Below are 22,858 nucleotides of genomic sequence, written 5' to 3' on the forward strand. Positions count from 1 at the left end.
ATATATATATATATATATCAATAAAAAGAGTGTTCCAGGTAAAACAAAAAACAAAAAAACAAAAAACCCCAAAACAAAAGCACGAAATAGCTTCTATCCCAAAAGAAGCCATTAATACAAGCCAGCAATTCTTTCCTGAAATTGATGGATAGCTATCCACGTGTGATGATAATAATTTGGCAGCTCTGGAAAAAAAAAATGTGGCCCAGAAAATGCCAAAGTGGTTTTTCCGTTCCCGTTTCCCCCCACCTTCCGTCTTGCTTCCTCGGGGTTTTAGTCCATTGTGTGAATGACGCCCACGTTTCTGCAACTCCTTCAGCAGCTTAAATTAATTCCACTTGCAGTCTCGTCTTTTCTTCTTCTTTTTTTACAGCTTTATTGGGGTGGGGTGGGGGGCGGAAATCGCTCAGCTGTTACCCTCCTTCGCATAGTTGGGAGAGTGGAAAACTCACCCTCTGCTATCAATCAACTTGAAATTGATCAGCAAATCTGGAGGGTTATTTTTCTCAATCTTGGTTAAAATTGCACTAAAGTACTTTCAAAACTTAAATGCGGTTACACAATTTCCTGGGCACATCTGCAGGATCAACAACACTTGGGTGGGTGGGGGGAGAGAGAGAGAGAGAGAAGAGCGAGGGGGGAAACCCGCAAGGTAACAGCAATTTTTGAATACAATTACTGTCTTGCAGGCAAACTCTGGCTGGCGTTTTGTTTTTTGTTTTGTTTTTTAATGAGCCCGTGGGTTTGGGACAATTGCAGTTTTATGCCTGGGTAGAGGAGTCTGTGGGCAGGTTTGGAAATATGTTGATTTGGGAAGGGAGGGAGGGAGGGAGGGGAAAGGAAAGGAAGAGAGAGGGAGAGAAGGGAAGGGAAGGGATGAGGAAGGAAAGGGAAGGGAAAGGAAAGGAAGAGGAGGAAGGAAGGAAGAGAGGAAGGGAAGGGAGGAGGGAGGAAGGAAGGAAGGAAGAGGAAGGAGGAAGGAAAGGAAAGGAAAGGAAAGGAAAGGAAAGGAAAGGAAGGAAGAGAGAGGGAGGGAGGGAGGGAGGGAGGAGGGAGGAACGAGGAAGGGAAGGAAGGAAAGGAAGAGAGGGAGGGAGGGAGGAAGGGAAGGGAAGGAAGAGGAGGGGTGAGGATGGGAAGAAGGAAGATGAGGGAGGAAGGGAAGGAATGAGGGGGGAAGGAAGGAAGAAGGGGGGGACAGAAAGGAAGGGACGGGAAGGGGAGGAATGAAGGAGGAAGGAAGGGAAGGAATGAGGGAGAAAGGAAAGGAAAGGAAGAGAGGAAGGGACGGGGAAGGGAGGGAGGGTGGGAAGAAGGAAGGAGGGGACAGAAAGGAAGGGAAGGAGGAGAAGAGGAAAGGGAAGGGATGAAGAGATAAAAGAAAGGATGGAGGTGAAGCGATTGAGAAATAGAAGGGAGGAAGGAAGGAAAATTAGAGAGGGAGGGGAAAGAGACCCAGAGGGAAAGGGGGAACTGCATAACGGACTGCCTTCCCTTGTTCCTTTGCCCATTTTCGAGCCCCTTTCACCATCCGATCTTGATAAGATAATCGGGCGGGTCAATTTCCATCCGCTCGTCTAGTCAGTTTCACGAGGTCGGTAGGAATTCCGTTTCTTGCAAACCGGAGCTCCACCGCTTCTTCCCTTGAAACAACATTAATTTCCTGGGGAGCGAAGCGGATATTATTGCAAATGAAGAGAGCGGCTCACGGAGGCTGGAGAACGACTTAAAAAGGGAAGGTTGGGGGGGAAGTGTTAAGGGAGAAAAAAAAATAGCATTGCGAGATCAGGTTGGTGCAGGCAGCCGTGTGTGTCCCACGCGTGTGGGAATCGGTGCCCTAGAGACCCCCGAAGGCTTTGGCGGAAATAAAGTTAGAAAGCAAGTGCAAACTTCAACCCACATTTTAAAAAGTGACAGTCAGGCGACAGCTCTTGGTGCTGAGGAGGGTGGGGAGAAGAGTGCAAGACAGGAGAACAGCTTCGGCACCAACCTTGCAAGGCGTAACAGATTGGTCCCGCCATCGGTGTCGGTGGAAGGAAAATATTTCGGGGCCTGATCAAGGTTTGATTTCCCCAGGAAAGAAAAGCGGGGACCCTTCCTGGCCTTCCCCCACGCAATATGGGCAGGCAGCCCTCGACTGAACCGCCCAAAATGTCTGTTGCTGAATGAAACATTTGTTCAGTGAATTTTGCACCGTTTTACAACCTTTCTTCCCACATCCGTTAAGTTAACCACTGTGCCACCATGGCAATGGAATGGAATGGAACTGAATTCAGACTAGACTAGACTAGACTAGACTAGACTAGAACAGAACAGAAATAGAAAAGGAACAGAATAGAATAGAACAGAACAGAACAGAAATAGGATAGGATAGGATAGGATAGGATAGGATAGGATAGGATAGGATAGGATAGGATGCAGAATAGAACAGAATAGAACAGAACAGAAATAGAAATAATAGAAAAAGAAAAAGAAGAAAAGGAACAGAATAGAAATAGGATGGGACGGGACGGGACGGGACAGGATAGGATAGGATAGAATGCAGAATAGAATAGAATAGAACAGAATAGAACAGAACAGAACAGAAATAGAAATAGAAATAATAGAAATAGGAAGAAGAAGAAGAAGAAGAAGAAGAAGAAGAAGAAGAAGAAGAAGAAGAAGAAGAAGAAGAAGAAGAAGAAGAAGAAGAAGAAGAAGAAGAAGAAGAAGAAGAAGAAGAAGAAGAAGAAGAAGAAGAAGAAGAAGAGGAACAGAAGAGAACAGAACAGAATAGAATGCAGAATAAATAGAACAGGACAGAACGGAATGGAGCAGAATAGAATAGAGTTTATTGGCCAAGTGTGATTGGAAACACAAGGAATTTGTCTCCAGTGCATAAGCTCTCAGTGTGCATACAAACATCCAAGTGATAAGTCATGGATCATAAATCATAAGATACAATTAGAACTCGTAAGAATCGACTAAAACAAATCAAGTGAAATCTGAAATGGAAGGAGGGGGGGGAGTCTCCCACTCTGTTTCAGAAGCCATGGGGGGTGGGGTGACTCGGGGGAGGGGGGGAGGGCTGTTCTTATCAACCCAAGAAGGGGGTCACAGAGTTCTTGCAGGAAAGAAAGAAGGAAGGAAGGGGAAAAAAAGAGGGAGCATTTTTTCCCCCTTTTCTGCAACGGCACAGAACGAAGCCACTAAGTCCCCAACCAAGCTGGGTTCCCACCACAAGCTGAGCCATCCCAAAAGAAACTCGCCGCACGAAGCAATGAATAAAAATTAACCAAGGAGAGAAGCAACCTGGAATTGAGGAGAAACTTCCTGAATAGTCAGGACAATGAACCGGTGGAACTGCTTGCCACCAGACGTTGTGGGTGCTCCATCGCTGGAGGCCTCAAAGCAGGGACTGGACACTCATTTGTCTGGAACGGTATCGGGCCGTGATGGCGAACCTGCCAGCCAGCTGGTCGTCGGGTCTCTGCTCCGCACGCGCTGGGGGCAGGTCGCATGTGCGGGATGCGTACATGCCATGCATGGGGGTAGGGCGCATGCACGGGGGGTGCAGGTTGGTGCAGGAGGGTTTCCAGGCCCAAAACGGGGCACCGGGGTGCGGGGGGGGCTGCACACTTTGGCACTTGGCAGTTAAGCATCACTGGTATAGGGTCTCTTGTTTGAGCCCGGGGTTGGACTAGAAGACCTCCAAGGTCCCTACCAGCTCATTCTATTCTATTCTATAGACTAGACAAATATTTGACTGGGATGGATAAAGACGTGACCAGGGGTTTGAACGAGAAGACCTTCAAGATCCCTTCCCAACCCTATGGTCTTATTGTAACCGAGGCCCAAGTAGTGATTACCAAACACAATTCAGTCCTGAACAAATTTATTTTATTAAAACAGCTGAGAATTAATTCCTTCTCAGCTTTGTCCAAAACAAAATTCTTCATAAACAGTCCTTCGGCCTTATCACCAACCTTTGCTGTCTTTGGCAACCTGCCAAAGGCTTTTCTTGGCAAAAACCCCACAAAGTTCAAGAGACGCTGACAAGAAGCAATGGAATCAACGTTGCTTTTCTACAAAGAACCCAACGGCTCGTTGCTGCTCTTTTAAGACTTCTGGAAGGGGCCAATCATCTCTTTGCCTTACTCCTGAGTCGTCCTTTTTGCTTCAGCTGCTCTTGCCTTCTGGCAGCTCTTCTCATGCGTGCACTAGGAACAGGCTCCTCCTGTTCCTCTGCCTCTCTGCTGTCCGCCTCTGGAGGCTCCGGAGTCCGCGCATTGCTCCCAGATGGCCCTGGCCTCATCTCTGCCTCCGATGCAGAGTCCTTGTCCGGGCCTTCCCCTGACTCCAGGACTGGCCCATCGTTCTCCCCAGCCTCCTCACTGTCCAACTCTGCTGCCAGCTCCACGGGCTGCTGGTGGACCACAACAGGTCTCATATTCTATAGAACTAAACTTCCTAACTGAGAACAATTAACCAGTGGAACGGCTTGCCACCAGAAGCTGTGGGTGCTCCATCACTGGAGGTTTTAAAGAATAGACTGGACAGTCACTCGACTGGAGGGCTCTAGGCCAGGGTCCAAGCAAGCTTGAGCAGGGGGCTGGACTAGAAGACCTCCAAGGTCCCTTCCGGCTCTCTTCTGATGGAACCCCAAACCATTTTGCTTCCTTGCATCGCTTGGCAAAAGGATGGGGGTTCAAGTTGGCCTCGCAGCTGCCATGTTGACTGTCGGCCCACCAGGCAACGCCTGTTCTGTCCCCCTCAACCACAACCCAAAAGACACGCGAGCTGACTATATTTGCCAGCAATTTATTCCTACTACAGATATCAGTTCTGGAAGCGAACCTGCAATTGCCTGCCAAGCCCTCCTATCTCTTCAGTGCAACTGCGGTCCGTTGCTGGAGCAACCCAGAGTTCAGAAATAAACAGAAATCCCAAAAGCCAATTCCTTAGTCTCGCACTAAAGCAGCCAAAGTTTCCAAAAGTCAGTTTTTGTCCGTCACGAAGCCCAATGGCAGCTCCACCCACTTTTATACCCTGTGGGGTGTGTCTCCGTGACTCAGCACTCCCTGGGCTGGCCCTTCCCTTTTCTTTGCTGCACACGTTTCCCTCGTTTCCCTCGGTGTCGCTGCCTTGCATCTAGCCAAGATTGATCCTCCTCAGCTGGCTCTTGGGGCGTTGCCAGGGAGAAGGAGGGGTCGGGGGAAAGAGGCCGTGTCAGCTCCTCCTCCTCCACCTGACCTGCCTCTGGAACCTGGAGTGGAGCCAGAGAGGAAGGTCCTGCAGAGGGAAGCCCTGTCGGCTCTTCCCCCTCACTCTCTAAATCACTCTCTGCCAGGAGGCCAGGTTTGGGGCCCGCAGACGCAACAACGCCTCCTCTTGCAGATTGTAAACTTAAACCTCTCACAGCCCACAACGGGAAGTCATTGCGCTAAATGTGCTGCACGAATGCCTTGCCAACGTACCCTAAGGCTTTTTGGGGCCCGTCAGGATCTGCACCAAAGCCCTTCAGCCCAGCTTTCCGAATTCCTCGGGATTCTTAAGCCCCGACAAAAAACCTCGCGGTACACAAGTCGACCTTGGAAAGAAAAAAGTGACAAAATGGATTGAATCTGGGACACCAGAGTAATTCCATCCGTGATGGATCTCACCAGGCATTTGGAGAGGCGAAAATGGGATTTTCTCCCAGCTTGGAAAAACATTACAAGCCAGGCGGGGTTTAGCTCTGATAACAGCACGGAAAATCAAGAATAAACTGGCCGCCGAGCTTAATTCCTGCTTGCTTAAACTCTGCGTTTGCACACTGACCCCCACAACTTAAGCCGGTTACCCAGCACGTTGCATTAACCCTCTTCCTCTCCAAATATTAACCAAGATCAAGTTGGCCGCGCTGGCAAATGGAGGCTTTTTTTTTTTTTTTGCTTGGCACGGTTAAATGCACGGAGCAGAGAAACACGAAGCAAAATATCCCCCCCCCCCGTGCGATAATATTTTAAAAAGACCCATGCCCATTTTCTCCCGTCAAGTGTTTAATACAACAGCATTCAGATGCTTTTATCCAATTGTTGTCTTGCAACCCGATGCATTTCGTATTTATTTTCATTTCGAGAGCGCTGCCAGCCAGCCTTTCAATGGCTGGTGGGGAAAGCGTTTTTGTGTGTATGTGTGTGTGTGTGTTTTTTACCCCTCCACGGTGATAGATGGAAAGACAGAAGGTTAGTTTTGAAAAATCAATTATTCAATTAGTGCTGTAACACCCTTTTATTCAAGTGCTGTCAAGCAAATGTTTCAGCTGCGCGAATGTATGTGTGCCGTGTGTGTGTGTTTCTCCATGGAAGCATTTTAGCATGAATGAAAAGGCCTGATTAACAGATGAACAGAGTTGGAAGGGACCTTGTAGGTCATCTAGCCCAACCCACTCCTGAAGCAGGTAACCCTCCATCATTTCTGATAGATGGCAGTCCAGTCTCTTCTTGAAAGCCTCCAGGGATGAAGCTCCCACAATTTCTGAATAACAGAAGAGTTGGAAGGGACCTTGGAGGTCGTCTAGTCCAACCCTCCCCCACCCAAGCAGGAGACCCTTCACCGTTTCTGTCCGATGGCAGTCCAATCTCTTCTTGAAAGCCTCCAGGGATGAAGCTCCCACAATTTCTGAATAACAGAACAATAAAAGAACAACAGAGTTGGAAGGGACCTTGGAGGTCATCTAGTCCAACCCCCTCCTGAAGCAGGAAACCCTACATCGTTTCTGACCGTTGGCAGCCCAGTCTCTTCTTAAAAGCCTCCAGTGATGAAGCTCCCACAACTTCCGAAAGCAACTTCTGTTCCATGGGTTGATTGCTCTCACGGTCAGGAAATTTCTCCTTATTTCCAGGTTGCATCTCTCCATGATCAGTTTCCATCCATGATTCCTTGTCTGGCCCTTCAGGGGCTGTGGCTGGTTTTCTTAAAGGAGAGGTAAAATGCAATTTCGTTAGAAAGCAACAGCTGGAACTAATAGGGACCCCTGTCACCTGTCCAGTTGGTGAATCCAGGAAAAAAAAAACAACTCCTGGGACATTTTTTTTTTTTTACCATGAGCATAAAACTTTTTGTCGTGTTCCACTCCTCCTCCGACGGCCGGGTCTGGGAAGTCTGTATCAAGCGTGGCCACGAAGCCTCTGCAGCTTTGCCAAATTCCTGTCAGAGTCCTCAGGGCAAGCAGGAATCCAAGGTGTGACTTCAGCAACCAGATGAGACTTTGCCTGACTCAAGGAATGCCAAAAAGCAGATCCTTTATATAGGCCATGGGGTGTGGCTCCATGACTCAGCACTTATCCAGGCCTGCCCCTCCCTTCCTTTTGCTGACGTCGCCTCTCCATTCTCCAGAAGCGGGGATCCATCCACTGTGTCCTTCCATCCTCCTGCTCTGCTGCCGGCAATTCTAGCACGTGGCTGGCTTCGTGCTCACACGCTGTAGGAGGGAGGTTTGTTTGCTCATTCTGTCGGGGCATGGTGCCAGGGCTGGGGGCTGGAGGCATGCCAGGCCGTTCTTCTTCATTATCAGACTCTGGCTCAGATAGCAGGAGATGGGAGGGGCCCGGCTGAGGAGAGGAGGGCGGGCGAGGCACAACACTTTTCTGAATAAACCACATTGGCACAGAAGAAGGAAAACCAGCTATGGTGCTTTTGTCTGGAGACCAAAATATATGAAGAACGGTTGAAGGATTTGAATATGGCCAGTCTAGAGAAAAAAAAGACTAGGAGGGGACAGGATAGCAATATCCCAATATTTGAGGGGCTGCCTCAAAGAAGAGGGGGGTCAACTTATTTTCCAAAGCACCTGAAGGCAAGGCAAGAAACAAGGGATGGAAACTGATCAAGGAGAGAAGCAACCTGGAATTAAGGAGGAACTTCCTAACAGTGAGGACAATTAACCAGTGGAACTGCTTGCCACCAGAAGTGGTGGGCGCTCCATCACTGGAGGTTTTAAAGAAGAGACTGGACAGCCGCCTGCCTGAAATGGTCTAGGGTCTCCTGCTTAAGCAGGGGGTTGGACTAGAAGACCTCCAAGGTCCCTTCCAGCTCTATTCTGATTGATTCATTGATTGATTGAGGAATGTTGGGATACACACTGCAGGAAAGGATCATCCAAGCGTCTGAAACTGACCCCTTTCAATTTGGCTGCTGCGAAAGGAGGATAGGCTTCCAGGAGATTCGCGGAGAAGAAAAACCTGGGCATTTTGAGCAGCCTGTGTGAAATGGGCCAGAAGGAAGGGAGGCACCTGCGCGCATGCAAGCTGCGGGGATTCGTGGTTTGGAAAGCAGAGCACCGCAGAAGGACACAGGTGCGTCCTGGCCGCAAAGCTGAACATCAGCCAGCAGGCAGACGGCAGACGCTAGAAGGGTCAACAACCTCTTGTCTCAAAAGATGCAGGAAGTCCTTTTTCCTCTATCCTTGTTGTGACCCAGGCCCAAGTAGATAGTAGTAGACGCAGTCAGTTCAAAAACAGACAGACTTTATTAGAACAGCTGAGAATTAAACTCATTCTCGGCGGCGTCCAAACTAAATCAAAGCAAATTCTTCCTAAAACAATTCTTCAGTCTTATCACCAGCCTTGGTCTAATTAGGTAAACTGCCAAAGGCCTTTTCTTGGCAAAGGTTCAAAAGCAGAAGACGCCGACAAGAAATAAATGCAGCAAGACAAGGAGCAAGGCTATCAACGTTGTCTTCCGACAAAGAGCCCAAACGCAATTGCTGGTCTTTTAAGCCTTATGGGAGAGGCCGATCATCTCTTGGCCTTACTCCTGAGTTGTCCTCTTTGCTTGAGCTGCTCTTGCCTTCTCTTCTCATGTGTGCATTAGGAACAGGCTCCTCCTGTTCCTCTGCCTCACTACTGTCAGCCTCTGGAAGCTCCGGAGTCCGCATCTCACTCCATCTCGGCCTCCGACGCAGAGCCCTCATCTGGGCCTTCCCCAGCCTCCAGGACTGGCCCATGTTCTTCCTCAGCCTCATCACTATCTGGCTCCGCTGCCAGCTCCACAGGCTGCTGGTGGACCACAACAATCGTCAGGTCTGGTGGGAAGACCCCCGGAGGGTTCAGAAGACAGCAAGGAAGATGACACAGGAGTACAAGGATCTGCCTTTGGAAGACAGAATGGAAGAACTGGGAGTCTTCAAGCTGGAGGAGAGGTGATGGCCATCCATGAGGGAAGATGATGGCCAACAAGGAAGACAATCCAGGACTACATTCCAAGACCAAAATAAGACATAGAATGGCAACAGCGCTTGGACTTATCTACCGCTTCACAGTGCTTCACAGCTCTCTTTAAAGCAGTTTACAGAGTCACAATCTGGATCCTCATTTTACTTGACCACAAGAAGGACGGAAAGCTGAGTCAATCTTGAGCCGGTCAGGATCGAACTGCTGGCACTGTGCAGAATTAGTCTACAATGCTGCATTCTAACAGGAAGGGAGGGAGGGAGGAAGGACGGACGGAAGGAAGCAAGGAAGGAAGGAAGGAAGGAAGGAAGGAAGGAAGGAAGGAGGGAGGGAGGGAGGGAGGGAGGGAGGGAAGGGACGGAGGGAAGGGAGGGAGGGAAGATAGCAATAGCACTTAGACTTATCTACCGCTTCACAGTGCTTTATAGCCCTCTCTAAGCTGTTTATAGAGTTGAAATCCACAAAGTTGCCAGATTTGAAGGCCCCTAGTCATTTCTTACAACTCTTCCATATATGTGCTTGTTTGTGTTTGTGTGTACATTTTGCAAGGGATTTAAAAAAAAAACAGCATATAAAACCAATATGAAATTTAAAAAAAAGAATGAAAAAGAAATAAAAGAGAACTGCAAGAAAATGGACCAAAGTAAAAGGAGAAGAGAAAGGGGGAAAAATACACCAAAAAATAGTTTCCGATTTTCTTTACATCAGTTATAAATACAACTACAGATTTACCTCTTACTCAATATCTACCGCATAACCGCCTTCTTTCTACAGCCCTTCCTGTCTAATCATCAAAACCATAAATCATAAATTCATTCCCTCCCCCGTTTCATGCAAAAATGTCTATTGGGGCTTTCCAGTCAGCAAAAAATAATAATAATAAAGATATTGTCTTTTTCTCCAATCCCAGAAGCCAATTCAGCCATCTCAGCATTTCACCAACCAATAAAGGAGAATATTTTGTACTTCGGGATTGACATGAGGCGTCCCAGCTGCTCTCTGAGCTTGCCAGTTTTCTTGTAGACGTTTCATGACCAAACTTGGTAACAGCATCAGTGTTACCTGTGCATGTGGATCCCATGGTTCCACCCTGAGCTACAAAGGATCTCTTCTATCTCTTCTCTTCTCTTCTATTGGGTAATTTTGAGCAACACTTTGGTTCCTCCAAAAACTTGGTACCGCTCACGTATGAATTTTTAGTGCTTTGATGGCGTCTGCCAAGAATTGTTAGGGGGAATAGAGAAAAGAGGCAATTGGCTTGTAGATGGGCCTACCGAGGGACGCGATGGCTCAGGGGCTAAGACGCTGAGCTTGTCAATCGAAAGGTCGGCAGTTCAGCGGTTCGAATCCCTAGTGCTGCCGTGTAACAGGGTGAGCTCCCGTGACTTGTCCCAGCTTCTGCCAACCTAGCAGTTCGAAAGCAGGTAAAAAATGCAAGTAGAAAAATAGGGACCACCTTTGGTGGGAAAGGAACAGCGTTCCGGGCACCTTTGGCGTTTGAGTCATGCCGGCCACATGACCATGGAGACGTCTTCGGACAGTGCTGGCTCTTCGGCTTGGAAACGGAGATGAGCAGCGCCCCCTAGAGTCAGGAACGACTAGCAAGTATGCGCGCGGGGATCCTTGACCTTACTTAGAGCGTAGAGATGAGTTAAAGAGGAAGGGGTGTCAAGTTTGATGGAATCCAGAACCAGCCTATTCCAGCCGTCAAGGCCACGGAGCCTGGGAAAGGATTGCGAATTGCACCAAGTGGCACTGAACCTCTGAGAGGTTCCCAAAACATCTATGCCGTAACGCCATTGGACGAAGACAAAGCAGCCCAAAGCTGGGAGGGTTGGGATGAAGGGAACAAAAAATTGTTCTGGGAGTTGAAGTCCTCCAGGCTTAAAGTTGCCAAGGTTGGAGACCCCTGCTTTGGAGAATAGCTTGACTCCTTCTTCTTTGGGGCAGCCCCTCAATTCTTGGGACACAGCTAAATATGCAGGATTGATTCTGGAAGGGTTATTAAAACTTTCCCAATTAAGAAGATGCCAAGGTGTCCCTGGGCCTGTAGCAGAAGCTCACCGCGCACGATAATTTCCACCTCAAAGGCACCCGGGGATCAGGCGGCTGGTAGGATGAAGGACCCCGGCTAAGCTCCAGCTTTGCAAATCAGGTTGATGAGGGTTTCTCCCTCCCTGCCCTCCCCTCCCCTCCCTCTCCGTCTCTCTCCAGTCGCTGCGTTTTACATCCCTGATGAGAATAATTTGATTGTTTTAAAATGCATTAATTTTTTTTCTCCCCCTTTAAGAAGAACTTGAATTACTGCAAACATCTGACAATGTAATGAAGTGATTATGCGGGCGGGCGGGCAGATGGATGGATGGATGCCGGAGCAGCTATCTCGGCCAGCGGAGGGAAAGCAGCTTCTCCCTGCTCCAGCGTCCCTCCTCCTCCTCTTCCTCTTCCTTCTCCTCTTCTGTCTCCTCTTCTCCTTCACCCTTCCTCCTATTTTTCTCCTCTTCCTTCTCCACTTCCTTCTCCTCTTCCTTCACCTCCTCTTCTCCTCCACCCCCTTCCTCCTATTTTCCTCCTCTTCCTCCTCCCTCCTCCTCTTCCTTCTCCAAATAATAATTTATAAACAAATAATTCCATCAACACTGTCAGACTATTTACTGAATCTGCACTACTATTAATCGTTTCATAGTTCCCATCACCAATCTCTTTCCACTTACGACTGTATGACTATAACTTGTTGCTGGCAATCCTTATGATTTATATTGATATATTGACCATCAATTGTGTTGTAAATGTTGTACCTTGATGAAGGTATCTTTTCTTTTATGTACACTGAGAGCATCTGCACCAAGACAAATTCCTTGTGTGTCCAATCACACTTGGCCAATAAAATTCTATTCTATTCTATTCTATTCTCTTCCTTCACCTCCTCTTCTCCTCCTCCCCTCTTCCTCCTATTTCCCTCCTCTTCTCCTCCTCCTCCTCTTGTCCTCCACCCCTCTTCCTCCTATTTCCCTCCTCTTCCTTCTCCCTCCTCCTCCTCTTGTCCTCCACCCCTCTTCCTCCTATTTCCCTCCTCTTCCTTCTCCTCTTCCTTCACCTCCTCTTCTCCTCCTCTCCTCTTCCTCCTATTTTTCTCCTCCTTCTCCTCTCCCTCCTCCTCCTCTTCTCCTCCACCCTTCTTCCTCCTATTTTCCTCCTCTTCCTCCTCCCTCCTCCTCTTCCTTCTCCTCTTCCTTCACTTCCTCTTCTCCTCCACCCCCTTTCTATTTTCCTCCTCCTCCTCCTCCTCCTCCTCCTGATGAGGTTACCTCGTTAGGGTAATGAAACATCTGCAAGAAAACCACCGAGCTCAGAGAGCACCAAGGACCCCACAGTCTTCCTCCTTCTTCCTCCTCCTCCTCTTCCTCCTCCCCCTCCTCCTCCTTTTAATTCACACAAAAGGAAACACAGATAATACTAACATAGCTCAAAGGAAACCATGCAAGGAAGCATTCTTCCTATTAGCCACCAGCAAATCCACCTAGCCGCGAGTGACCACTGCAGGAGATGGAACCTCCCCCTTCAGGTGCAGTCTTCCAGTTTTCAGTGTTGGTGGGTGGGAGGAAAACAGTTGCCTTTGCACCTCTCCTGCCGTACCCCCGATCCCGAGATGGAGTCATGCGTTGCAATGGACCTCTGTCGTGAAACCGGAGCGTGTACTTATGTAATTCTGCAGGGATGCATGTTTTAATTTTTTTTTTTTTTTTAAATGGGGAAATTAGATGGTGCTGCGCTGATGGACGGTTATGTCACAGGCTGCTGAATAATGATTTCTTCCCATGGTCACAAACATGGGGAGGGGGGTAAATTCAGCCTCTCTTGTTAAACGGGGAACCATCATTGTATCTCTGCTTTAGGGGAAGGGGGGTGTCCGATAAATGGTGAATGAATAGGGTTTAATATTAGAATAGAATAGAATAGAATAGTGAAGAGAAGAGAAGAGAAGAGAAGAGAAGAGAAGAGAAGAGAAGAGAAGAGAAGAGAGAAGGGGAATAGAATAGAATAGAATAGAATAGAATAGAATAGAATAGAGTAGAGTAGAGTAGAGTAGAGTAGAGTAGAGTAGAGTAGAGTAGAGTAGCGTAGAGCAGAGCAGAGCGGAGTAGAATAGAATAGAATAGGAATAGGAATAGGAATAGGAATAAAATAGAATAGAATAGAATAATAAATATGGAATAGAATAGAACAGAGTAGAGTAGAATAGAGTAGAATAGGATTCAGAATAGAATAAGATTCAGAATAGAATAGAATAGAATAGAATAGAATAGAATAGAATAGAATAGAATAGAATAATAAAGGAATAGAATAGACTAGAATATGGAAAGAGAATAGAATAGAATGGAATAGAATAGAATAGAATAGAATAGAATAGAATAGAATAGAATAGAATAGAATAGAATAGAATAATAAAGGAATAGAATAGACTAGAATATGGAAAGAGAATAGAATAGAATGGAATAGAATAGAATAGAATAGAATAGAATAGAATAGAATAGAATAGAATAGAATAATAAAGGAATAGAATAGACTAGAATATGGAAAGAGAATAGAATGGAATAGAATAGAATAGAATAGAATAGAATAGAATAGAATAGAATAGAATAGAATAGAATAGAATAGAATAGAATAATAAAGGAATAGAATAGACTAGAATATGGAAAGAGAATAGAATGGAATGGAATAGAATAGAATAGAATAGAATAGAATAGAATAGAATAACAGAGTTGGAAGGGACCTTGGAGGTCTTCTAGTCCAACCCGCTGCTTAGGCAGGAAACCCTGCACCACTTCAGACAAATGGTTATCCAACCTCTTCTTAAAAACTTCCAGTTTTGGAGCATTTATAACTTGGGGTAACAGCAACAGGGTTGGAAGGGACCTCGGAGATCATCTAGTCCAACCCCTTACTCACGCAGGGGACCTGTACTAAGGGATTCGAACCGCCCCGAACTTCTGGAGGCAGGTTGTTCCACTGGTTTTAATTGTTCTCACTGTCAGGAAATTTCTCCTTAGTTCGATATTGTTAGGTAAAGAATATGGATAATTCGGGGAAAAGTTGGAAACCGGTCATCCACCAGAGGAACCACAATGGAGGATTTGCAAACATCATCGGCATAGAGAAGGTGAGCAGGAAGGGTCAGGAAAATGGGGTAGAAGTAGAGCATAGAATAACAGAGCTGGAAGGGACCTTGGAGGTCTTCTAGTCCAACCCCCTGCTCGAGCAGGAGACCCTATACTTGGAAAGTGAGGGGGAAGGGCCATCAGGACTTACCTCGGGAGCACCGGCTTCCCTGGCTCAGCTCCAGGAGCCAGAGGCAGGCCAGGTGGAAGAGATAACGAGGCCTCCGTCCCCTGACTCTTCCCCCCCTCCCAGGCTACGCCTCCAGACCCGGCTGATGGCAATCAGGCCTGGCTGGACCCTAGGTTTTGTAGGCAGGAGAGGCGGGAACAACAGAAGCAAGGGTGGGGCAGGCCTAGGAAGTGCTGAGTCATGGAGCCACACCCCACAGGATATAAAAACAGCAAGGGTTGCTATACCCCTTCGTGGCAAGCAAATCAACTGCTTGACTAGAGCTGAAGTACTGTTTGTTGACTCATCGGCATCAAGGGAGATAACAGAGACACTTGGCAGGCGCTCGCTAGTTTGCTGCCAGAGCTGGTAGTGCCGGCTAATTAAGTCATCGCTTGGACTGAGGCGAAGGGGACAGAACATATACCATTCCAGACCAATGGTTGTCCAGTCTCTTCTTTCAAACCTCCAGCGATGGAGCACCCACAACTTCTGTATGGTAGGCAAGCCATTCTACCGGTTGGTTTTTCTCACCGTTAGGAAATTTCTTCTTAGTTCTAGTTTGCTTCTCTCCTTGGTTAGTTTCCATCCGTTGCTTCTTGTCCTGCCTTCAGGTGCTTTGGAATATAAATTTAACCCCCTTGTCTTCATAGGAGTCCTTCCAATATTGGAAGGCTGTTATCATGTCTCCCTTAGTCCTTCTTTTCATTAGACTAGACTCACCCAGTTCCTGCAACCGTTCTTCGTATGATTTAGCCTCCCGTCCCCTAATCATTCTCCGGTTGAGGCCATGTGAGATCACCTAGACTTTTCCCTGCCCATCACCATCTCTTTTGATTGGAAATGTCAAGGCCTGGAGCTGCCATCTTTACCAGAGACCGGGGTGAAATGCTCCCGGTTCGGACCAGATCGCCCGATCTGGTAGCAATGGTGGCGGCTGGTTCGGAGAATCGGTAGCAAAAATTCCTGCCCCCCTCCCCGTCCCAGCTGAGCCATGCGATCATCAGAGGTTGTTTTTTTTTTTACTTTTTTTTTTTTTATTCAAAAAGTTTTACAAAAATTTTTTTTCCCCTTTCCCCCCCTCCTCTCCCCTCCCTTCACAACCCCTCCCCGACTTCCTGGAACGGGCACAAGGTATAGTTAAAAATAAAACAAACATATGCTAAAAAATTTTCATCCCAACTTAATTATACCCCTACAATCATCAATTCCTAACTTCCCCCAAAAACAATCAAGAATAATACATCATAATCATTCAAAAACAGTCTGATAACTCTTAGTCTGATATCTACGTTGAATATAGTCAATCCATTTTTTCCATTCCTTTAAGTATCTTTCTTGCGTATTGTCCTTCAAAAAGGCTGATATCTTCGCCATCTCAGCCAAATTGGCAACCTTCAATATCCATTCTTCTATTGTAGGTACTTCTTTTTTCTTCCAGTATTGTCCTATTAGTAATCTTGCTGCTGTTATTAGGTTTAAAATCAATTTAGTCTCAATTACTGTACAATCCGTAATAATTCCCAACAAGAAAAATTGCGGCAGGAACTTTATCTTCTTTTTCAAAACATTTTGTAAAATCCACCAAATTTTTATCCAAAAGGCCTTTATATTCTTACAAGTCCACCAAATGTGAAAATATGTAGCGTCATCACAATTACATCTCCAACATTTTTTTTTACTTTTAAAAGCATTTTTTCTTTGGCCGAAAAAAGAAAATGCGATCTCCGAACGGCACAGAATCTTAGCTAGAGGTTCTCCCGAACCCCCAGCGGCCCACCTCTGAGAGCAACCCTCTTTTTTGCTAGCACCCCCATAGTGGTCAACTCAATGTGTTACTTGGAACTCTGACAAAGTGTAAAAAAATTACACCTGGGCTACCGATGTTCGCCGCTATTGCAAAGTGTATAAATTTGACAAATGAATTAAACAACAACAAAATTAAAGGCAGTCCTCGACTCGCAGCAGTTCATTTAGTGACCGAAGTTACAGCGGCACTGCAAAAAGGGACTTATGACCGTGTTTCACACTTACGACTGTGGCCGCATTCCCGTGGTCACCTGATCAAAATTGAGATGCTTGGCAACCGACTCGTATTTATGACGGTTGCAGGGTCTGATCCCCTTTTGCAACCTTCTGACAAGCAAAGTCAACGAGGGAACCAGATTCACTTAATGACTGCGTTGCTCACATAACTGCCACAGTGATTCACTTAACAACTATGGCAAGAAAGGTCGTAAAAGGGAGCAAAACTCACTTAAGAAATGTTTCACTTGGCAACAGAAATTTTGGGCTCCATTTGTGGTCGTAAGTCGAGGACGATCTGTATACCAAAGTAAACTAGCCAATACAAAGAAAAATAAAATAATAACATAAAAAAATAAAATAAAAAGAAAACAAAAAACAAAATACAAAAAATAAAAGAAAATATAAAAAAGGAGAGAGAAAAGAAAACCAAAAATAAAATACTAACGTAAAACAATAACATACAAATAAAATAAAAATAGCAAAAATCACACTATAAAATTAAACATAAAAAATAAAATGAAACATAAAAATTAAAATGACATAATAACATATAGTATAAAATATAAGAAAGAAAATAAATAAAAGAAAAGAAAATATAAAAGAAAATACTAAAAAGTGAGATGAAATGATATGATATGATATGATATGATATGATATAATATAATATAATATAATATAGCATAAAGAATGAAATAATATATAATATAATATTATAATATAATATAATATAAATAAAATAATAAAATAAAATATAAAATAAAATACTAAAAAGTGAAATGAAATGAAATAAAATATTATAATATAATATAAATAAAATAATAAAATAAAATATAAAATAAAATACTAAAAAGTGAAATGAAATGAAATGAAATAAAATATTATAATATAATATAATATAAATAAAATAATAAAATAAAATATAAAATAAAATACTAAAAAGTGAAATGAAATGAAATAAAATAAAATATTGTAATATAATATAATATAAAATAATAAAATATAATAAAATGTAATGAAATGAAATGAAATAAATAATTAAATTAAAATGAAATGAAATGAAATGAAATAATATAATATTATTATATTATTATATTATATTATTATATTATATTATTATATTAAATATAAATAAAATAAAATACCAAAATAAAATAAAATATAACATAACATAATAATATAATAAAATAATAAAATAAAATAAAAGAATAGAACAGGACACACTCTGCTTTCCAGGCAGAAGACTTTCGGGAGCTGCAGCCGAGGAAAAACAGACTGGCTCGCTTCCTTGAATGATCCAGAACTCAGCTCTCCTCCTCCTGCCTGGTTGTTCTGCATTGCACGAAATCTGCTCGGTTCCTTCGCCCCAAACAGCCCCCCCACCCACCCACCCCCCGAGTGTAAACACGCCTGACTTGGAGATGAACGGGAGCTGTCAATCAAGAGAAAGAGTGATGTCGACTGTCATAATATTGTCGCCTTTCCTTGACATCCGAGAGGGGGTGGGGTGTCATCCATTCTATCTGATCCCCAGAGAGGGAGCAGGCGAAATCAGGATCGGTCCTTTTCTACGGTTTCTGGTATGGGCTCTGCTGCTGCGCTTGAATTCGGGGTCTGCAAATTCAGAGAATCTCCCAAGCCTGCCTTGACATCACTCCAGTTGTGTTCACACCACACACGTAACCCGGGTTCCGGTTGATCCTATTTTTTTATCCCTCCCCCTACCAAATAAATTACCCGGACCTAATCCGCATATCAAAGGATAAGGTCTACAAACACAAACAGAGTTCATTAAATTAGGTCTCCAGAAGACGTTGGATCCCCATTTAAGGAACAGGGTGGGGTTTTTAGCCACACACAAAAAAAAAGACGAGAAGGAAGGGAATCAACGAGAAATTTGAGAATCCTTCACCCGGATGAGGGTTTGGATATTGTCTGAATGCAACTGAACGCAATTCGCCGGACAAACTGAAGCTACGTTACTCAATTACAAATTGCAAACAGGAGGAAAATCCCTTTCTCAAACCCCCCCCCCCATCCCGGAAAATAAGTTACCCGGACCTAATCCGCATATCAAAGGATAAGGTCTGCAAACACAAACAGAGTTAATGAAATTAGGTCTGCAGGAGGAACTGCATGTTCACAGGAATAAACATACCTACACAAATACACACACACACATACACCTCAAATGTCACCCTAGAGTCAGCACGTTGCACCCCGGACAAGCTCCCCCTATAAAATCCTGCTGCTGTACCCCATTTCTTGGCAGCCTAGGAATAAATATCTCTTCTTCCCTAACGGCTGTTTAGATCTCATTTTTATTTATTCTTGCGCAGCCCCCCCGACTTGAGTTGAAAAAACCCCAAATTATACTTTATTATACCTCCTCTATGCCCCTCACCCCCGGGCCATCCGCAGTCCAATTTCTCTAAGCTGGTGGGGGGGTGCATTTTCCCCATCCCTGTTTTAAGAGATCTGTTCCTGCTCCATCCCAGATCTGATGGCCCAGGTTTGGGGGGCAGGGGGGAGGGCAGGAACCTCTCAAAGCTGACAGCTTGCGAAATTAAAAAAATATTGATTGAAAGGGCTTCGGAAGCAACCAAAAACTGGAGCATTGCCAGGGCTTTGGGGTGCTGTCTGAATGCAACTGAACGCAATTCAGCAGTCAAGCTGAAACTAAACGATGGAGTAAAAATCTGCAAACAGGAGGAAAATCTGGTGGCTCAGCAGACTAAGCCTGTCTGTTATTAACACAGCTGCTTGCAAATACTGCAGGTTCAAGTCCCACCAGGCCCAAGGTTGACTCAGCCTTCCATCCTTTATAAGGTAGGTAAAATGAGGACCCAGATTGTTGGGGGCAATAAGTTGACTTTGTATATAATATACAAATGGATGAAGACTATTGCTTAACACAGTGTAAGCTGCCCTGAGTCTTCGGAGAAGGGCGGGATATAAATTCAAATTTTTAAAAAAATCCCTTCCTCAAACCCCCCAAATAAAGTCACCCGGGCCTAATCCGCATATCAAAGGATAAGGCCTGCGAACACAAACAGAGTTAATCAAATTAAGGCCTTCCAAAGGAGCCGCACGTTCACAAGAATAAACATACCTACATACACCCGCACAAAGGCACACGCCCATGCTAACGGGCTTTCGACTCCTACACGTGCGTTCTGCAAGGTGCTAGTCCTCTTTGATGCAACGATGCCCCCCACCCACCCCCCAATATCCCCACCGCTGTGGCTTTTATTTGGAACCTGATCACGTGCTTTCTGCAAGATGCTAGTCCTCTTTGATGCCCTGATGCCCCCGATATCCCCACTGCTGTGGCTTTCATCTGGAATGTGATCGATTGCAAAGTAGGAAAACCATGAGCAAAGTTACTACAGGGGGGGGGGGAAACGTTGGATTGTCCTACTCAAGCATCTTTGCACGCTGCCTGTGGGGGAATTATTTGCAAAACACCCAGCTGAATATTTGGGGGGTGAAGATTAAAGGTAACGTCTGCATTCTTATTATATCTGTATGTATATTTTTATTTATTCCAATTTATACGGTCGCCTTACAAGAAAGTGCAGAAAATTTGTGACTGGGTTTCAGAGGAGCAGAAAAGGAAGGGTTGGTGTTTTTTTTTTTGTTGTTGTTGTTGGTTTGATCAGAAAATAGATCTGAATCTTCGTGATAACCGAGTGGGTGTCTTGCGGTCAAGCAGCTGACTTTTTTTCGTGGGTACGAAGAAAGAAGGCGTAAGGAGTGAATTTACTTGCAAGACAGTGGATGCCTTTCGAGCCCCCAAATTGGGCTCGGGAGGGGGGGGAAAAACAGGTCCATAAATGAAGATTTCATTCAACTTTTTTTTATTACTAAAGTAGAGGGAGTTTTTCTCAACCCGCAGTCAACACCTGCTTAGCGTTATGGTAGATGAGGTCCAAAGACACGCAAGGGAGATTGGACTTCGTTGGCTTGGGACTACGTAGGGTAGTGATGGCTAACCTTTTTGCCTTCGTGTGCCAAAACTGGGGAGAGCACGGGGGGGGGGGGCCACACACGTGCGTGCCCACACCCATAATTCAACGCCCCCTGCCCCCTTGCGCATGCATGCGCGACCCCTCCCCTCCACGCTCCCCCCGCTTTTGGCACACGATGGCACAGTGGGACTGGAAGTCCCATTTTTCACTCTCCCCAGGCTCCAGAGCCTTTCTAGGAGCCTGGAGAGGGCGGAAACAGCCTTCCCCACCCCCTTGGAGGATCTCCGGAGGCCAGAAATGTCCCGTTTCCTGCCGTTTTCACCCTCCCCAGGCTCCTAGAAAGGCTCTGGAACCTGGAAAGATAGCAAAAAATGAGACTTCCGGTTCCACCGGAAGTCAGCAAACGGGCCATTTCTGTCCTCCAGAGGGCCTCCAGGAGGGTGGGGAAGGCTATTTTTGCTCTCCCCAGGCTCCTAGAAAGGCTCTGGAGCCTGGGGAGAGCGAAACACAGACCTTACACTCCCCCATCCGCCCCCGGAGGCCCTCCAGAGGCCAGAAACAGCCTGCTTCCCAACTTCCGGTGGGCTCAGAAGGCCTGAAAATCAGCATGCGCATGCCGGAGCTGAGCTAGGGCAATGCTCACATGCCCACTGATATGGCTGTGATGCCACCTGTTGTTCTGACTCCAGCCCCCGAACCTGGCCCCATGCCCAAAAGTGACTCCGAGAGTGAGGGGGAAGGGCCGGCAAGGCTTACCTCGGGAGCACCGATTCCTTTGGCTCTGCTCCAGGAGCCAGAACCAGACCAGTCGGAGGATGTAATGAGGCTGTAATCCCCTGATTCCTCCCTTCCCCAGGCTACGCCTTCAGACCCAGCTGATAATAATAATAATCAAGCTTGGCTCGACCCCCGCTTCAGAAGATTAGAGAGGCGGCGTCATCAAAAGGAAGGGTAGGGCAGGAGCCCCACCCCACAGGATATATAAGGAGCTTTGGGACTGCTCTCACTCCACGGGAAGCAAAAGTTTAGCTGATCCGTTTCAAAAAGAGCTGAAAGTCTTGCTCCGTGAGTCATTTGTTTGAACTTTGGCAGGCAGCTGCGATTTCTCTGCCAGGACTGATAAGAGCCGTGAATCCACTGGCGGAAGGCCAGTTCGTTGCTCCGAAGTGGGAAAGGAGACAGAACACCTGTGGCACGCATGCCATAGGTTCGCCATCACGGATATAGGGACCACATAGGGAAGCACCCTCTTTTGACCACCCCCAGTGTTAGCCTCCATGATGCTAGCTTGCTATCGGCTGCCATAGTAACGGGGTTGGGTGGGGGGAAGGCATAGGTATTTGGGTGGGGAAGCGAGCTGGTGGAGATGTCTCGTGATGTGACTGTCTACTGCGCAACTGAATGGACTCGTTTACAGCCAGTCGAGGTCAAGCCGTCTTCGGCATACCAGATGGGTGGGGCCACCTGAAAATGCACCCCCACATGACACCAGGGGGGCTGGGGATTGGACATTCTAGCTAGGGTCCTTGGCGGGGGGAGGGAGGGATTTGGGGATACTTTTCAATATGTAATTTTCGCACCATTAGCCTCGGATACTTGCTTTGCTTTCGTTGCTATCAGTTCATATGCTCAGTACCGTTCTCTACAAACATGGAGTTGAGGTTTTTTTTCCTTTCTTCGGTTTTGAACGGAGGCCCCACCTGACACCCAGGTTCTGCCATCCCGTCGCTTACCAGTGAAATAAATTCGATAACCAGAGCAACTAATCAGAGCTACTAATCAGAGCTGCTGATCCAGTTCTACAGAGGAATTATTGAGTCTGTCATTTGCACCTCTATAACTGTCTGGTTTGGTTCTGCAACCCAACAAGAAAGACACAGACTTCAGAGGATCATGAGAACTGCAGAAAAAATAATTGCTACCAACCTGCCTTCCATTGAGACCTGTATACTGCATGAATCAAAAAGAGGGCCGTGAAAATATCTACAGACCCCTCGCATCCGGGACATAAACTGTTTCAACTCCTACCCTCAAAACGACGCTACAGAGCACTGCACACCAGAACAACTAGACACCAGAACAGTTTTTTCCCAAAGGCCATCACACTGCTAAACAAATAATTCCCTCAACACTGTCAAACTATTTGCTAAATCTGCACTACTATTAATCTTCACATCGTTCCCATCACCCATCTCTTTCCACTTATGACTGTATGACTATAACTTTTTGTTGCTATCATTAAGGGTTAAATTGTACCCTATGACCATCATTTGTGTTGTAAATGTTGTACCTTGATGAACGTATCTTTTCTTTTATGTACACTGAGAGCATATGCACCAA

This window comes from Ahaetulla prasina, chromosome 17 (genome assembly GCF_028640845.1).
Source record: "Ahaetulla prasina isolate Xishuangbanna chromosome 17, ASM2864084v1, whole genome shotgun sequence".
Taxonomy (NCBI): domain Eukaryota; kingdom Metazoa; phylum Chordata; class Lepidosauria; order Squamata; family Colubridae; genus Ahaetulla; species Ahaetulla prasina.